The sequence below is a fragment of the Topomyia yanbarensis genome, chromosome 2 (assembly GCF_030247195.1).
Source record: "Topomyia yanbarensis strain Yona2022 chromosome 2, ASM3024719v1, whole genome shotgun sequence".
Lineage (NCBI taxonomy): Eukaryota > Metazoa > Arthropoda > Insecta > Diptera > Culicidae > Topomyia > Topomyia yanbarensis.
In genome coordinates this window covers 248867845-248887524 of record NC_080671.1, presented here as the reverse complement: position 1 = coordinate 248887524, position 19680 = coordinate 248867845, and the positions used below count along the sequence as shown (strand labels likewise).

Below are 19680 nucleotides of genomic sequence, written 5' to 3'. Positions count from 1 at the left end.
AATCAAATGAATCAAATGAATCAAATGAATCAAATGAATCAAATGAATCAAATGAATCAAATGAATCAAATAAATCAAATGGATCAGATGAATCAAATGAATCAAATGAATCAAACGAATCAAATGAATCAAATGAATCAAATGAATCAAATGAATCAAATGAATCAAATGAATCACATGAATCAAATAAATCAAATAAATCAAATAAATCAAATAAATCAAATGAATTAAATGAATCAAATGAATCAAATGAATCAAATGAATCAAATGAATCAAATGAATCAAATGAATCAAATGAATCAAATGAATCAAATGAATCAAATGAATCAAATGAATCAAATGAATCAAATGAATCAAATGAATCAAATGAATCAAATGAATCAAATGAATCAAATGAATCACATGAATCAAATAAATCAAATAAATCAAATAAATCAAATAAATCAAATAAATCAAATGAATTAAATGAATCAAATTGATTTAATTCATCCAGTGAATACAATGAATCAAATTAATGAAATGGATCAAATGAATAAAAAGAATGGATGAACAAAATGAATAAAGTAAAAAATAAATGAAATGCATAAATAAAACAAACGAATCAAATAAACAAAATGAGCTGAAGTGATAAAATGAATAAAAAGAAGAAAATAAGCAGAATTTAATGCATTGATTAAGATGAAAAATTGAACAATGGTAAAAGGTTATAAATTAATATAAAGAAATAAATTGAATCAAATAAATTATTTGGATGGAATGATTAAAACTGAAAAAGTAGTCAGATTATTAAAATGAAGAAACTGAATAAAATGAATAAACTGGAAAAAATGAATAAAATGCATACAATGAAAACAATGAATAAAATAAGTTAAATGAATGATATGAGTAAAATGCACAAAAAGAGTAAACTGATCAGAGTGAATCCAAAGAATGAAACGAATAAAATAAGTAAAATGAACGTAGATGAACAAAACGAATAAAAAGATGCGGAATGAAATAATTAATTAAAAAGAAATGGTCATATATTTGAAGCTAAAAATATTTTTGAATAAAAAAAATGAATAAACCGGATTGTAAGAATTTGAGAACCACTGCATCAGAAAGTTTTGAAATGTTTTTGAAAATCTCATCTTCTGAGAAAAGGCTAATAAATATGCAATGGACTTTCTAGAGCTTCCATCTGGTTTTATTCTTTTTGTTTTCATGCTTTTTTACTTGACGGCTTCGTTTTAAGATTATCTGGTTTTTCTACTTTATTGTTGGGCCTTAATTAGTTTTCAGGAACCTGGAACGTTCAATTTGCTTTGGAATTCGAAGTTTACTTTTTGGTCACATATTCCCGAATAAAAAATTTATGTACAGAATAGAATTTACAGATCCAGCATTTTAACGCGCAATTGAATATAGTAAAGTGAGACAAGGTCACATGTGCTTTCAAGTCCCTTGAACAGAGAACGACAGGGAGAATGCGATTCGTGAATGAGACAGGTAGATATTTCAAAGTCTTTATTTGCATTGAAGTAAATATTGTGAAATGTCTAGGTTATGTCGAAAGTACAAAAGCCGAGCATTCAGTTGATTGCAATGCAGTCTCTTTCCATTCATCCTTATAGCTTTCATATTGTTTCGTTCAAAATTCTCGTGCGGGAAATATGGATCAAAAAGTCCTATGCAGACCAATACTGTGAAAAAGAAATGGTTCAAACTACTCAGTATATCCAGATATAGACGACGATAAGTTAGAAGACACATTGTAGTTGCATCCCCCATCGAGAGTGGGTACTTTGGGAGACTTCTTTTCTTGGATCTAATTTGTGGATATTTTTGGTCTTTGATCCGTTATTTTTCATGAAAGTTCGTACCAATACAACGAATGTGCAGCTGATACAACTCATGGTTCATTCGCCTGCGCCACGTTCCGTCTTCCATCTGCACGCCACCATAGATGGTACGCAAAACCTTTCGTTCGAAAACTCCAAGGGCGCGTTGGTCCTCCACGAGCATAGTCCAGGTCTCGTGGCCGTAGAGGACTACCGATCTAATCAGCGTCTTGTAGATAATCAACTTCGTGCGGCGGCGAATTTTGTTCGACCGGAGCGTCCTCCGGAGTCCAAAGTAGGCACGATTTCCCGCCAAGATCCGTCTCTGAATTTCTCTGCTGTTATCATTGTAGTCGGTTACCAGTGAACCCAAATACATGAATTCGTCGACCATCTCGATTTCCTCACCGTCAATCCGAACTCGGGTGGGAGGTTCACATTGTCGTCTTTAGAACCTCTTCCTCTCATGTATTTTGTCTTCGAAACGTTGGTGGCAAGTCCAATCCTTCTGGCTTCAGCTTTCAGTCTTTGAACATATATTTCATTCAAAATTCAATAGAGATACGAATAGTTTAAATATTTCACGTGGAATGTCTCTTTTGAAAATTTTCATCGTCAAACTCTCATATTACCCAGTTAAGCCAAATATTTTTCGGATATAGCCATGAATTTCCTTAATTATAGTGTAGATACAGGCTTTGAATATAATTGAATTAAAATTGAGTTGATGTAGCAGCAGACAAAAAATAGTTTTGTTTTCTCAAACCTTCGCAATTACAATTAATAAATATTTCACATTGGCAGATTATCACACAACTTAGAAATGGATACAGAAATAGCTAGATAGATGCGATAGAAGAGAGACAGAAAGAGCAAGAGAGAGAGAGAGAGAGAGAGAGAGAGAGAGAGAGAGAGAGAGAGAGAGAGAGAGAGAGAGAGAGAGAGAGAGAGAGAGAGAGGGAGAGAGAGATAGGGGGGGGGGCGTGTGAGGAATGGCAAATGATGGTTAATGCAGTGACATTATTTTTATAGGTATATTATTATGATATATTGATTTCTTACATTCTTATCATAAATAATGTAAGTAGTAATTTTTGCGCCATAACCAGTATAACCTAAATCTTGCAAAAGAGTTAAATTTTCGCTAGATTTTTGGGCTTCAAACATACAGTTGCTTTCGGTGACGCCACGAGTATAATTATATAAGAAATCTTTTATCTCACTACTAGGTGAATTACTTGTTGATCTGTGTATTGATATACAATCCAACATTTCTCTCATGATTGAACGCAATGCCTAATCCAAGGAATAAATACTAGAACTCACTGTTTCTTTATCAATACATTATTTTGTCTTTGAAGCGAATTTATATATTGATTTTTGAGAAATAGTTAATTTATTTTAAAGGTAATTCACAAAATGTTCTCAACATCGAATTCCTTGAATCACGTAGATGTGTTTTCATACCCCGATATTCAAAATCGGTTTAGTTTTGCCCCTAAAACACCAGTAAAGCAATACTCTGTATGAAACAATCTCATTTTTAGTTAGGGGAAATTGGTAAGCGAGGACTAAAAATACAAAATGTTCAATATCTCCGCTGCTCGTGCACGGATTTAGACAATCTATAGCTTGTTAGAAAGGTATTTTTATAAGCTTTCTATTTATATGCAGTTTGTGGGACGAGATTGTATTGTTTGAAAGTTATTTGCAAAAAACCTGCGGTGTTTTGACAAAATCGCCCATATCTCAGAAAGTAAACAACATATCGAAAATCAAAAATAATAGTGTCAAATGGCAACGTTAGGCCTTTCATTTGAAACTAATTTCATTAAGATCGGTTCAGCCATTGCTGAGATAATTACATGACATTTTGTACATACATACATACACACATACACACACACACACACATACAGACATTGTCTCAATTTGTCGAGCTGAGTCGATTAGCATATGAGACTCGGCCCTCCGGGCCTCGGAAAAAGTTTTCAAAGTTTGAGCGAATCCTATACATTTCTTTTGTAAGAAATGTAAAACGCTTTTAATCCACCTAACAGTGTGATGAGACATTTCTTATAACTCTTATCGCTCTCTTCGGATATTATATCGTTTGAGAACATTTAGAACTTGATGTTTCGCGATGTTTTTGATAACACATACTACATGGGATAGTGGCAGGACTCAGAGAATCGCTCAAATCAGCATAGGACAACATCAGTGCTAGAAATCTCAAACCAAATCAATGGGAAAGCGAAAAAATGGCCCATGGACAAGAATTATCGTTAATGCTCTGTTAATAAAATATCTAAATTGTGGTGGGAAAACTGAATTTTCCTAAAGGGGTTATTTATTTATCATTCGCATGTATGAAAAAAGCCTTATGTTTACATTTGTGAGTATCGCCCTTTTCACAAAAAAGCGTTGAAATGAAATCGCAGCTCCTGATGTCACGCTATCTCTGAAGTGCATGCGTGCATAGTTCCAAATTTTACTTCGACATCGACTTTTTCTAAAGGTGACTTCCCAGTAGTATCCTTGATTTGAATTATTATCGCTAATCCTAATGCCAAAGAACAAATAAAAACCTCTCGGAAACGAACCGTTTGGGGAAATCATCATCATTACTGGAATTTTCATTTTCACGAAACTTTTCGATAGCCTTCCGTCACTTGCGTTAATGCACTGGGTGCACAGTGCTCCGAAAATCTAGCGAAATCGTCTTAGGGCACCAGCGGGTCTAATTCAGAGCTATCTGCGCGGCGAGTTAAATCTGTAAAGAACACTAAAAATTATTTTCTATTCCATAATTTTCATTTCAGCAATTCGAGAGATCGTGCTCACCGCAAGCCATGAAAAATAGACTACGTTGTGAAGCGACGGTCACTATTTATTAAAAAATCACGGTTAAATAAAAAATTAAACTATTAAAAAATTTCAAATAGTTTATAATTTTCACAAACTTATTAGGAAATAATAAGATGTTTGACGACTGGTTACGGAATATTCACTGATATTTACGGCTTTCTCAGTCTATTATACTTAAGCAAACGTTATATTTATAGATTGCCCGACGTTTCGGCCGTTTTTGATGGCCTTTTTCAAGGGAAAACTGGAAAATTTATTCATGTCATAGTGAGTAAAAGGAAAACAGAAAGGTACAAAAAGGGGGGACATTGACATTGTGAACTTACTCTAATTTACGCGTTTTTGTCGAATTCGCTGATTGCCAACGATGGGAGGTTTGGGAATTTTGCACGAATTTTTCTGGTCGGAAATATGGGGATTTTTCGCAATAAAAGTCATCTGGGTGCACTATTGGTCACGGAGCTCGATATGCAAATCCACCGGTTTACAACGTATGATTTAAAGATGGTGACCCGAAACGGTAACTATCTATCATGGGCCAAAAGTGTTCTATTACTTGTGTCTGGTTCGGAAGCTTTATTGCGGCGAGTATTGGTAGTTCTGAGTGTATGTAGAATGCCTGCGTAAGTTGTGTTGAGCCCGTCCACATCGGTGCGATGATTTACGGTGTTGAGTGTGTTCGTGATGTGGCACATTTCTAGTACGTGCAAACATTCGGTACCGCTATGGGCAGCCCCCTATCTCCCATTTTAGCCGATATCGTGATGGAGAACTTACTGCAAACCTCCACTAAACTACTGCCGTTTGCTATACCCGTCATTCGTAAATACGTGGATGATTTATTTTTGGCTCTCCCGAAAGACAAAATAGCACTTACGCTCGATACATTTAACGCATACAATTCAAACCTACAATTCACAAAAGAAGAGGAATCCGACAATAAACTACCGTTCCTAGATACACTTGTAATTCGCAATTCGGACCAAACTTTATCCACTCAATGGTACGCAAAACCGATAGCATCAGGCAGGCTACTAAATTACCATTCATTCCACCCACTTTCCATGAAGATGAACGTAGCCAAAAACTTTATCGAAAGAGTAACTCGACTCACTACGGATAATACCACCAACATACAGCATACAATTTTCCAGCATCTCCGCCGTAATAATTACCCCACCACACTCATAAACAGGCTCATACAACGGTCTAAAAACACCACGCACGAAGATGCCTCCAACATTGCACCATTAACCATAAGAAACCACAGTCAAAGCATATCAACATGCAATCACAGTCCAACAGACCCACCGAACGAACAGATATATAGATCCCTGCCGCACGTGCCAACACTCAGTACATCCATAGCGAAAATGCTCAAACCAGACTATCCCAATGTAAAAATAGCTACAAAGCCTATCAACACAGTATCAAAACTACTGCCAAACACAAAAGACTCGGTTGACCCATTGCTGCAGTCTAATATCATTTACAGCCTGTCATGCGATAATTGCACAATGAGTTATTTGGGCATGACACGCAACCAGCTTAGAACCAGGCTATATGGCCATAAAAGCAATATTAACCAGTACCACAAACTGATAGCTGATGGTACGACCAACAGCAACGAACAGCTGATCAGTCTCGGAGAGAAGACTGCCCTCATCGAACACATGATACAACACAACCATACCTTCGATCTTACCAAAGCCAAAATTATTGACAGAACATATCGACCGACGGCTCTCCCGATACTAGAAATGTGCCACATCACGAACACACTCAACACCGTAAATCATCGCACCGATGTGGACGGGCTCAACACAACTTACGCAGGCATTCTACATACACTCAGAACTACCAATACTCGCCGCAATAAAGCTTCCGAACCAGACACAAGTAATAGAACACTTTTGGCCCATGATAGATAGTTACCGTTTCGGGTCACCATCTTTAAATCATACGTTGTAAACCGGTGGATTTGCATATCGAGCTCCGTGACCAATAGTGCACCCAGATGACTTTTATTGCGAAAAATCCCCATATTTCCGACCAGAAAAATTCGTGCAAAATTCCCAAACCTCCCATCGTTGGCAATCAGCGAATTCGACAAAAACGCGTAAATTAGAGTAAGTTCACAATGTCAATGTCCCCCCTTTTTGTACCTTTCTGTTTTCCTTTTACTCACTATGACATGAATAAATTTTCCAGTTTTCCCTTGAAAAAGGCCATCAAAAACGGCCGAAACGTCGGGCAATCTATAAATATAACGTTTGCTTAAGTATAATAGACTGAGAAAGCCGTAAATATCAGTGAATATTCCGTAACCAGTCGTCAAACATCTTATTATAACCTCAATATGGCTAGCATACATAGTGGATTTTTTATGCTTATTGACAACAATTTTGGTCACAACACAGTACAACTTTTCAAAACGTACGCGCAGCTCAACACCAAAATGTGTAACATGACGGTACGTAAGGACTTTTTGATAAAATGCCGTAAAACGGGAGTTTTCCCGTCACACATAGTGAACTCATTGAAGTGTATCCACCCGTTGCTCGAAGAACGGAGCCCATATACGCATAAGCTTCAACGAATAATCGATCGTTTCAAGAAAGCAATTCTAAACATCGAAATCCAACATACATTCTACAAAATAAAGTGCTTAAAACAGGAGTTACAGCAAATACAGATACAGCTTACTATCTTCACTACCAACGACATTGCAACACGATTTATTACCACACAGAACCAATCTTTCGATAATCGACAGGAGTTACAGAAACGGAGGACAAATAAAAAGCTCGCAAAGTTATTAGAAAAAACAGCACCACTGGACAACAGCACACCAAAATACCAAGATAAAGCCATACTAAACGCCACTACCGTAACAGTTCCATCGGACACTCTGACACTGCTCAGCCTTGGACCAAAATTTTCCCTACCAGTTACCAGTCTCAACCATGTTCCATTCTATCACATGCTAGCCGACGTTGAAGCCATCCTACGTGTTTCGCCAGACCAAACTACACAAGATCGCAACAGATGCCAGATAGCAACGCAAATCCAGAACTATATCTCCAATTCCAAACATAATACACACAAAACCCCGCTTCATAATTTCTGCAAACATGCAGCGACGACCACCGCAAAATTTCTCGCAGACCACCAAGACATCTACATACTTGAAGCTGACAAAGGCAACAGAACCGTCATAATGTACAAACATGAATACGACCGCAAAATGACCTTGTTGCTAAACGAACCTAATTATCGAGTTGTTTCCAAAGATCCAACACCATCCGTCCAAAGACAGACCAACTCGCTCATCACCAGACTACTCAATCTGAAGCTAATCAACTCTCAAACATCCATCCGTCTAAAATCAACCACTTCCGTATGCCCTCGTATATATGGACAACCCAAAGCGCACAAACCCAATCTACCACTACGCCCAGTTGTCCCAAACATCACAGCACCAACGTACAAATTATCCAAATATATAGCCAACATACTTAAAAGATCACAGCAAAGCGAGTACAATATATCGGACAGTTTCCAATTCACCGAGTACATAAACCAGATCACTCTCCCGCCTGACTACGTCCTAGTATCGTTCGATGTCGTGTCGCTGTTTACAAACATTCCTATCGAACTTGCCACCCACGACATAATCATGGATTGGTGTAACATCAAAAAGTACACTGATATAAACTTAGACTTGTTTCTCGAACTAGTGGAATTTTGCACCAAAAACAGTTACTTTCGATTTCGAGACAAACACTACGTGCAAACATTCGGTACCGCTATGGGCAGCCCCCTATCTCCCATTTTAGCCGATATCGTGATGGAGAACTTACTGCAAACCTCCACTAAACTACTGCCGTTTGCTATACCCGTCATTCGTAAATACGTGGATGATTTATTTTTGGCTCTCCCGAAAGACAAAATAGCACTTACGCTCGATACATTTAACGCATACAATTCAAACCTACAATTCACAAAAGAAGAGGAATCCGACAATAAACTACCGTTCCTAGATACACTTGTAATTCGCAATTCGGACCAAACTTTATCCACTCAATGGTACGCAAAACCGATAGCATCAGGCAGGCTACTAAATTACCATTCATTCCACCCACTTTCCATGAAGATGAACGTAGCCAAAAACTTTATCGAAAGAGTAACTCGACTCACTACGGATAATACCACCAACATACAGCATACAATTTTCCAGCATCTCCGCCGTAATAATTACCCCACCACACTCATAAACAGGCTCATACAACGGTCTAAAAACACCACGCACGAAGATGCCTCCAACATTGCACCATTAACCATAAGAAACCACAGTCAAAGCATATCAACATGCAATCACAGTCCAACAGACCCACCGAACGAACAGATATATAGATCCCTGCCGCACGTGCCAACACTCAGTACATCCATAGCGAAAATGCTCAAACCAGACTATCCCAATGTAAAAATAGCTACAAAGCCTATCAACACAGTATCAAAACTACTGCCAAACACAAAAGACTCGGTTGACCCATTGCTGCAGTCTAATATCATTTACAGCCTGTCATGCGATAATTGCACAATGAGTTATTTGGGCATGACACGCAACCAGCTTAGAACCAGGCTATATGGCCATAAAAGCAATATTAACCAGTACCACAAACTGATAGCTGATGGTACGACCAACAGCAACGAACAGCTGATCAGTCTCGGAGAGAAGACTGCCCTCATCGAACACATGATACAACACAACCATACCTTCGATCTTACCAAAGCCAAAATTATTGACAGAACATATCGACCGACGGCTCTCCCGATACTAGAAATGTGCCACATCACGAACACACTCAACACCGTAAATCATCGCACCGATGTGGACGGGCTCAACACAACTTACGCAGGCATTCTACATACACTCAGAACTACCAATACTCGCCGCAATAAAGCTTCCGAACCAGACACAAGTAATAGAACACTTTTGGCCCATGATAGATAGTTACCGTTTCGGGTCACCATCTTTAAATCATACGTTGTAAACCGGTGGATTTGCATATCGAGCTCCGTGACCAATAGTGCACCCAGATGACTTTTATTGCGAAAAATCCCCATATTTCCGACCAGAAAAATTCGTGCAAAATTCCCAAACCTCCCATCGTTGGCAATCAGCGAATTCGACAAAAACGCGTAAATTAGAGTAAGTTCACAATGTCAATGTCCCCCCTTTTTGTACCTTTCTGTTTTCCTTTTACTCACTATGACATGAATAAATTTTCCAGTTTTCCCTTGAAAAAGGCCATCAAAAACGGCCGAAACGTCGGGCAATCTATAAATATAACGTTTGCTTAAGTATAATAGACTGAGAAAGCCGTAAATATCAGTGCTTATTAGGAAAAATTGTTTAATAAGCTTTCGTAATATTGTGTAGGAAAAAAGCTGAAAATTTCAGTATTTTCTCTATCTGCAACGAAACGGTATACGAATTGGAACAGGTTCGCCAAATTTTGGAAGAAGTCTATAAAATAACCCCTTGAAAGCTACCTAAAAATTGTTGTAGTTCGATGCAATAAAAAAACATATTTGGCAATTCATATTTGGCTGATAAAATTGGGGTGTCAATGTATTATAATAGATATTCAGCGTTCGAAGAAGTTTCTGTGAACGAGTGTAGAACGACTTTGTTTCTACTTACTTGAAGTCAGCGGCGTAGCCAGAAATTCGGTTTGGTGGGGGTTTGGTGAAAATCGATCTTACTGTCCAAACGGCATAATTCCGAAACCATAATTTTTGAAGTTTTAAAATTATGCAGAATTATTTTCCAGAAAATAGTAACAAGGTTCGTATCTTTAGCGAATTTGTTGAGACTTTATTGTAGTCATGAATATTAACCTGAGAAAATTCACCATACATACTTCTTGGACGATATACCGTCAAAATTATTTTATCAAATGATGCGCTGTTTGACGTTTGTAAAACTCATCGAAGATACTAAACCTCCGAAATTGGCGGTTTCAAAATGATGTTATCTTGACCTTAAATTACTGTTTTTAAACATTTGACCTATACATAAATTGGTCATACAACAAAAATCAAATGCTCATCAAAATCGATCAGAACCTGCTAGAGTCGAATGTAAATCGTAATTTTTCATAAATTTCTCTCTACATTCGGAAAGTGTTCTCCTCTTTATTAATCAAATTACGTTTTCGTCTCAACTCGACACATTCCCAAAATAAAAACCTGTTTTAATCCATCTAGTGGTGCAATTGTGCTTGTCTTATTTGTCCAGACTACGATTCCATGGCTGGTTATGTTCAATACAATGGTGGAAATGAATATTACATGTTCAGTACGATTTGCACATACATACAATGGATCGACAGCCACGATCTTGAGATACTATGTGATACTGAAACATCGCTTGAAACCAGCGGCGGCTCATGGAGAAAGATCCGGGAGGTCCAGGTCCTGCCGAAAATTTTCAACTTGTTAAGAAATTTTAAATTAGTTTTAATTTTAAAGTAGCAGCCCCTCACTGCATACTCTCTCTGGGCCGGTATGATTAACGATTTTTAGAGTGATTGCATAACCTTTCTATATGAGAAAGGCAAAAATGTACCAAAGTCCAAAGAAGTCAATTTTTGTCAAACATCTCAATGTTTCATGCATTTTAAAGTCATTTGGCATCGAAAATACAAATTTGATTTTGAAAATTTTTCATTTCAGTTTATATGGGAATTTGCTGTGTGATTGCACTCTTCAACTCGTAACTCCGGAACCGGAAGTCCAATCAATAAAAAATTCAATAGCAGCCGATGGGAAGGTTGTACCTTGAGACTAACTTTGTGCAAATCGGTCCAGCCATCTCTGAGAAACAGAGGTCACATTTTTTTCCACATACACACATACACACACAGACATTTTCCGATCTCGACGAACTCAGTCGATTGGCATATGACACTCGGCTCTCCGGGTCGGGATTAGATTGACGAATTTTAGAGTGAATGAGAAAGGCAAAAACATTTTTAGCAAATGTTGAAAGTTATGCATTTTTTGGTGAGCAGTTCTATGTTTCATAGACATTAAATCAATTTTAACTTCGCTTCCTATTAAATAAAGACCCTTATTATAGTACATCTCTACAAAAGCGAGTTCAATTTGAAAAGAAATCTGAGGATTATGATTGATTACAGAACTCTGGAATTTTCTAATGGAATGTTTTCAGGCAGGAATTTGATATTGATGCAATTAGACAACTGTGAAATCAAGACCAATAGATCAGTTACATATCAGGACCCCATTCCGACAATTTATCAAAAGTCCTAATGATGTTAACAACAACAGGTTATCAATCTACGGATCAGATAATTGTTATTGTAATATTGAATTAAATCAGTCTGCATCAATAAATTTTCAGCTTCAATCCAATATTTTTTGGGTGTTGTGGGGGGGGGGGGGGTGTTGTATGGTGTTAAACCCCAAAACCTCCTCTTGGCTACGCCGTTGCTTGGAGTTATTTTTTTCGCTTTTCATTTTCCGATATGTTTCAGATGGATCCGATGGTTATAAGTTAGAAAAATTGCAGTCAGAAGGTTCGCACAAATGAACATTTTTGTACTGATAAGTTATCAAGTTCCTTCCAGACAACTTGGAAGTGTTCGGTGATTATTTCTAGCGGTTGTAGATAGTAAAAAAAATACAAAATTCGTTTTATCGAAATAATGTTAGGCTTATTTCAATGGATTATTACTATATTGAACAATAAATGGGCGAGAAAGAGTAATCAACAAACAACAAGCCATAACTTTTAAAGTATTCAAAATAGATATTTAAAGTCTTAAGTAAAGTTATTCGCAAAAGTAAGAGCTACAAATTTGCTGAAGACATCATTTCGATATAATCACTTCCAAGAAAATTTGTGCAAATATCTCACTCATAGGGGGATTAATCAGCAAAAGCACAATTCCAAAAGAAATGCCATATTACCTCCATTAAATTTTCTGAAGATACTATTGACCTAAAATGAGCCGTTTTGGCGTTAATAATAGATTATATGTTTTTGGTCATATTTCTGGCAATGGGAAATGATAAAAATCTTTCGTCCGAATTTAATGTTAAATATCTCTTTTGATAATAGTCCGATTTCTACAATCTATAGCTTGTTCGAAAGGTATTCGTTAAATCTGTCTTAAAATATATAAATTGTTAATCTATATTGTCAATTTCGGCAGATAATTTAAAAAAACTGCAAAAAACGCCATTTTTACGCATTCAAACATTCATATCTTGGAAACTAATCATCAGAATCAAAAACAAATTAATAGCGTTCATACTGTTTTTTAGTTCTTTCATTTAAAATTGGTTTGGATAAGATCGGTTCAGCCATTCAACTCGTAACTCCGGAACCGGAAGTCCAATCAATAAAAAATTCAATAGCAGCCGATGGGAAGGTTGTACCTTTCATTTGAGACTAACTTTGTGCAAATCGGTCCAGCCATCTCTGAGAAACAGAGGTCACATTTTTTTCCACATACACACATACACACACAGACATTTTCCGATCTCGACGAACTCAGTCGATTGGCATATGACACTCGGCTCTCCGGGTCGGGATTAGATTGACGAATTTTAGAGTGAATGAGAAAGGCAAAAACATTTTTAGCAAATGTTGAAAGTTATGCATTTTTTGGTGAGCAGTTCTATGTTTCATAGACATTAAATCAATTTTAACTTCGCTTCCTATTAAATAAAGACCCTTATTATAGTACATCTCTACAAAAGCGAGTTCAATTTGAAAAGAAATCTGAGGATTATGATTGATTACAGAACTCTGGAATTTTCTAATGGAATGTTTTCAGGCAGGAATTTGATATTGATGCAATTAGACAACTGTGAAATCAAGACCAATAGATCAGTTACATATCAGGACCCCATTCCGACAATTTATCAAAAGTCCTAATGATGTTAACAACAACAGGTTATCAATCTACGGATCAGATAATTGTTATTGTAATATTGAATTAAATCAGTCTGCATCAATAAATTTTCAGCTTCAATCCAATATTTTTTGGGTGTTGTGGGGGGGGGGGGGTGTTGTATGGTGTTAAACCCCAAAACCTCCTCTTGGCTACGCCGTTGCTTGGAGTTATTTTTTTCGCTTTTCATTTTCCGATATGTTTCAGATGGATCCGATGGTTATAAGTTAGAAAAATTGCAGTCAGAAGGTTCGCACAAATGAACATTTTTGTACTGATAAGTTATCAAGTTCCTTCCAGACAACTTGGAAGTGTTCGGTGATTATTTCTAGCGGTTGTAGATAGTAAAAAAAAATACAAAATTCGTTTTATCGAAATAATGTTAGGCTTATTTCAATGGATTATTACTATATTGAACAATAAATGGGCGAGAAAGAGTAATCAACAAACAACAAGCCATAACTTTTAAAGTATTCAAAATAGATATTTAAAGTCTTAAGTAAAGTTATTCGCAAAAGTAAGAGCTACAAATTTGCTGAAGACATCATTTCGATATAATCACTTCCAAGAAAATTTGTGCAAATATCTCACTCATAGGGGGATTAATCAGCAAAAGCACAATTCCAAAAGAAATGCCATATTACCTCCATTAAATTCTCTGAAGATACTATTGACCTAAAATGAGCCGTTTTGGCGTTAATAATAGATTATATGTTTTTGGTCATATTTCTGGCAATGGGAAATGATAAAAATCTTTCGTCCGAATTTAATGTTAAATATCTCTTTTGATAATGGTCCGATTTCTACAATCTATAGCTTGTTCGAAAGGTATTCGTTAAATCTGTCTTAAAATATATAAATTGTTAATCTATATTGTCAATTTCGGCAGATAATTTAAAAAAACTGCAAAAAACGCCATTTTTACGCATTCAAACATTCATATCTTGGAAACTAATCATCAGAATCAAAAACAAATTAATAGCGTTCATATTGTTTTTTAGTTCTTTCATTTAAAATTGGTTTGGATAAGATCGGTTCAGCCATTGCTGAGAAACACGAATGAGAATTTGTCCGTTACATACACACACACACACACACAGACACACACACACAGACATTCTCCCAAATCGTCGAGCTGAGTCGATTGGTATATAAGACTCGGCCCTCCGGGCCTCGGAAAAAATCTTGAAAGTTTGAGCGAATTCTATACATTTCTTTTATAAGAAATGTAAAAAACGTTCAAACACTTTCAAAATGTAACTTTTCTTCTCACTTTATGGCCCTTTTTTCCTTTACCATTTACAATTCCCACTTTTGTACTAATTGTCACACTTTTCGACAGAGTTGCGTTTTTATTCGTATACACTGATCTGAAGATATTGCTGATTTTGGACTCCAGACATAAATGCGTTCTGCAAACTCAGTTTTCAAACTCGTAGCAAGCGCATATGTATTTGTAGAGATCGTTGACACACTCCGTCAAAGTTTTGTGAACAAAGAAACTTGCACTGAATCGATCAGATATGCTGAGTGTTTGCCTTTTTCCACATTTAAACTATCGCATTTTTCGTGGTTTGTTATTTTTCTTCAGTTTTCACCATAAAATTCCGCAGACAATTTACGTATTGTTTTCTTCACATTCAATATTAACACAATCAGAAATCGCCGAATTTCTGCTTTTCACGAATCTAGTCGAGGTGACTGCACTTATGGTCAAGGTTTTTGGCGTTTTCTAGCCTTTCACTTTTGCGGCTTTAAGTTTCCGCTGTCACCAGAATGTAGAAATAATTCTTCAGAGTTACCTTTTCCAACACAGTTTTATTATAATCACCTCGAATAGTATGAATAGTTTTAATTCTCCACAGTTTACTTTAAATGCCCACTTGTTACAATATTCTTCAATTCCGCATTATGAGTACCGTGATCACTATATTTGCTTTACGGTAATGTGAGTACTTGTTACAATATTCTTTAATTCCGAATTATGAGTACCGTGATCACTATATTTGCTTTACGGGAATGTGACTTGCGACTGGCTGACTTCCGCACGCGCGCGCCTGCTACGCGCAAACACTAACTAACTTATTACGACTGACCTCTTCCAATCTGACGCAAAAGACTTTTATCATTTCGTCTGTGTAGACTTCTCTCTGAGAGAGTCTCAGACCTAAACAAAACATTTTTTCCACGCTCGCGAGAGTAAAGACCCCGGTGGATGAATCAGTAGTTCACTATGACTCATACTCGGAAGCCTTTACTTTCTACAAAAGCGTCGCCGTCTGTTGCTAGCAGCAACAAACTGTGTTTAATTAAACAAAGTGTGTATTCGTTTTCCGTAAGCATATGGCTTGGAAAGCGCGAGTGCATCAAAATATCAGCTTAGCTTAAGGCTGTAGCTGGTGATGTAACCCAGGAAATTAGCTTCCATGGTGCACCACTTGGAGAAATTTTCCAGGGTTGATGCTGGCCGAAAACTATGGGCGCTGCAGTTAGTTGTTTCTGAAATTTCATGTTTGACTATACTTATACAGCTCATGAAAAAAAAAACAAAACTCGGAAGCCCGAAACTCATGCCTCTTTGCATCTCTAAGCTCAAACTTTTACACAGAACTACTGCAACGCTCTTTGGAGCGAAGAAAAAAGTCGTTTAAGAACAAACATGACATGCCCTTCCCCCCGCATTGGAAAATAGAAAAAACAGGTGGTTCGCTGAAGTGTTCCAATCACGTTTTTGCTTTGAAATTTAAAACCAATACTATTTATAGCCTAGAGAATTCGTTGTGGTGGTTCTGACATTGTGCCCACCAAGTCCGCTCCCGTCTTTTTCGTGTTTGCACGCACGATTAACTTAACTACGTTTGATATTTGGTATACTCCAATAATTATTAACAAGTTCGTCCTATACGTTGGAATTTTTATTGAGAGATTCACTGAAACGTACACGCCGCACCAACTGTTTCTTAAATGCCGCTGTAAGGTTGCCAGTAAGCTTTTGGTGTAACTAGCAATTGTATTTGCTATTTGCGCTTGAAATTTAGTATGCAGCGGTAATAATAAGCCTCCCATTTTGTTTTAAACGCAAGCACAATTTTTAAAACAGAATTTGATTGATTAGTTTTTCTCATTTAACCAATTTTATCAATTCTGTAATCTAAAAGGACTTTTCAATTCAGAATGAACGTTGTGAATTTGGCACCACTTGCACCTGGTATAATCAACCTGCACAAAACGTTGCATAACGCAGTGCTGTTTTCTGGAACAATATGTGTTATCCTTTAGCCCTTCTCCTTTTGTGGCACAGACCTGTTGGTTCATATTTATTTAGCCCTTCGTTATGCAAAATCGCGATATTATGACAGTCAGTGCTGTAGTTGCGGTTAGTCACGGTTAGTCGGCGACTAACCAGCTCCTGGAACCGAAAAAAATATTTTTTGAGCCAAAAAAAAAATCCGTTGGCCTTATCATTTTGGAAGGCAAATTTAATGACCCCGGCTGATTGGAATTTTGTTAATCTATTCAAACTCGTAGGGTATTGTCAAACTCCCTGCCGCGCTAGTATGATATTTTCATAACTCACATGCCGATCCCATACTGTATGGGGCACTGGTATGATATGCTCATAGGATACTCTCAGATACTTGAAAGCACTAGTATGATATTCCCACACCTCGTAGAGCGTTTCAACATTAGTTTGATACTTACAAGTCACGCAAGGCGCTCTCAGATTCTCTCGGACGATAGTCTGATATTCCCATCGCTTGCAGGGCGCTTCCACACTCTCCGGGGCGCCAATATGATATTTGCAAAACTCATAGGACGCTAGTATGATATTCCGATAGCTCGCAGGGTGCTCTCAGACTCGCAGGGTCACTAGTTTGTCATTTTCAAAGCTCTCAGGGCGCTCTCAAGCTCTTCAGGGTGCTAGTATGATATTCACAAAACTCTCTAATATGTTATCTTAATTTGCCGGGCGCTTATAAATTCTCTGGGGCGCTAGTCTAATATACTCATAGATTGCAGGGCGCTCTTAGATTCTCTCGAGCGCTTTTACGATATTCACATAATTCGCAGGGCACTCTCAAACTTGCTAGGGCGCTAGTCTAATATTCTCATAGTTCGTAGGGCGCTCTAAGATTCTCTGGAGCGCTAGTATAATATTACCATAGCTCGGAGAGCGCTTCCGCACTCGCTGGGGTGCTTTCCACAGCTCACAGGGCGCTAATATGACTCTATGGGGCGCCAGTATGATATTCGCAGGGCGCTCCGAGACCCTATGGGGTGCTATTGTGATATCCACATAGCTCGGAGAGCGCTTCCACACTCGCTGGGGTGCTATTACGATATTCTCATAGCTCGCTGGGCGCTCTCAGTCCAGGGCACTAGTATGACTCTATGGGGCGCAAGTATGGTATTCACATAGCTCGCAGGGCGCTCTCAGGTTCTCTAGAGCGCCAGCATAACATTTCCATAGCACGCTGGGCGCTCTCAAACTCTCTAGGGTAGCCTTATATTCTAATCGCTCGCAGGGCGCTCTCAGATTCTCTCTGGCGCCAGTATGATATTTCCATAGCTCGCAGGGCGCTAATCTGACATTCCCACAGTTCGTAGGGCGCTTTCAGATTCTCTGGGGTGCCAGTATGATATTCCCATAGCTCGGAGAATGCTTTCATACTCGCTAGGGCCCCAGTATGATATATAATGTCATAGCTCACAAGGCGCTCTCAAGCTCTTCAGGGCACTAGTATGATTTTCACAGAGCTCGCAGGGCGCTCTCAGAATCCCTTGAGCATCAGCATGATATTCCTCGCAGGGCGCTCTCAAACTCTCTAGGATATTATGAAACGCTCACCGTCCGCAGGGCGCTCTCAGATTCTTCTCTTTCGGACTCTATGGAGCGCTACATGATACTCGGAGAGCGCATCCTTGGTCGCTGGGGCGCTAGTATAATATTCTCATAGCTCGCAGATCGATTTCAAGCTTTCTAGGGCGCTAATATGATTATGGGGCGCTAATAAAATATTAACATAGCTCGCGAGGCGCTCTCAGATTCACTCGAGCGCCAACATGATATTCCCATAGTTCGCAGGACGCTCTCGAACTCTCTTGGGCGCTAGTTCGATATTCTCTTAGTTTGCAGGGCGCTTACGAATTTTCTCGAGCGCTAGCATAAACACTCTCAAACTCACTAGGGTGCTAGTTCGATATTCTCATAGCTCTCTAGGGCGCTAGTATAACAGTATGGGGAGCTAGTATGGTATTCCCATAGCTCGCAGGGCGCTCTCAGATTCTCTCGAGCGTCAGTATGATATTCCAATAGCTCGCAGAGCGCGCCCAAACTCTTCAGGCGGTAGTTCGATATTTTCATAGTTCGCAGGGCGCTCACAGCTTCTTTGGGGCGTTAGTCTAATATTCCTATAGTTCGCAGTGCGCTCTCGGATTCTCTGGGGCGCCAGTACGATATTCCCATAGCTCGCATGGCACTCCAAAACTTACTAGGGCGCTAGTTTAATATTCTCATAGCTCCAGGCCGATTTCAAACTCTCTAGGGCGTTAGTATGGCTCTATGGGGCGCTAGTATGATATTCCCATTGCTCGCAGGGCGCTCTCAGATTCTCTCTGGCGCAAGCATTTTGTTCCCATAGCTCGTAGGGTAATCTCAAACTCTTGAGAGCGCTAGTCTGATATTCTCATTGTTCGCTGGGCGCTTTCGGACTCTCTAAAATGCCAGTATGATATTCCCATAGCTCGGAGAGCGCTTTGACGCTCGCTAACGCGCTAGTATGGTATTCTTATAGCTCGCAGGGCGCTAGTATGGCTATATGGGGTGCTAGAATGATATTCACATATCTCGCAGCCAGCATATCATGGCGCTCTCAGATTCTCTCGAGCGCCAGCATGATATTCCCATAGCTCGTAGGGCACTCTCGAACTCACTAGGGGTTAGTTTGATATTTTCATTGTTCGTAGGGCGCTTTCAGACTCTCTGGGCCGCTCGTATG

General features: G+C 38.4%; 1 protein-coding gene across 5 annotated transcripts in view; it reads right to left on the bottom strand.

The window, feature by feature from the left end:
* Positions 1-19680, bottom strand: part of LOC131683057 (scavenger receptor class B member 1) — a 1664068-nt gene that overhangs the window by 1595267 nt on the left and 49121 nt on the right. The gene's annotated exons all lie outside the window — the stretch shown is intronic.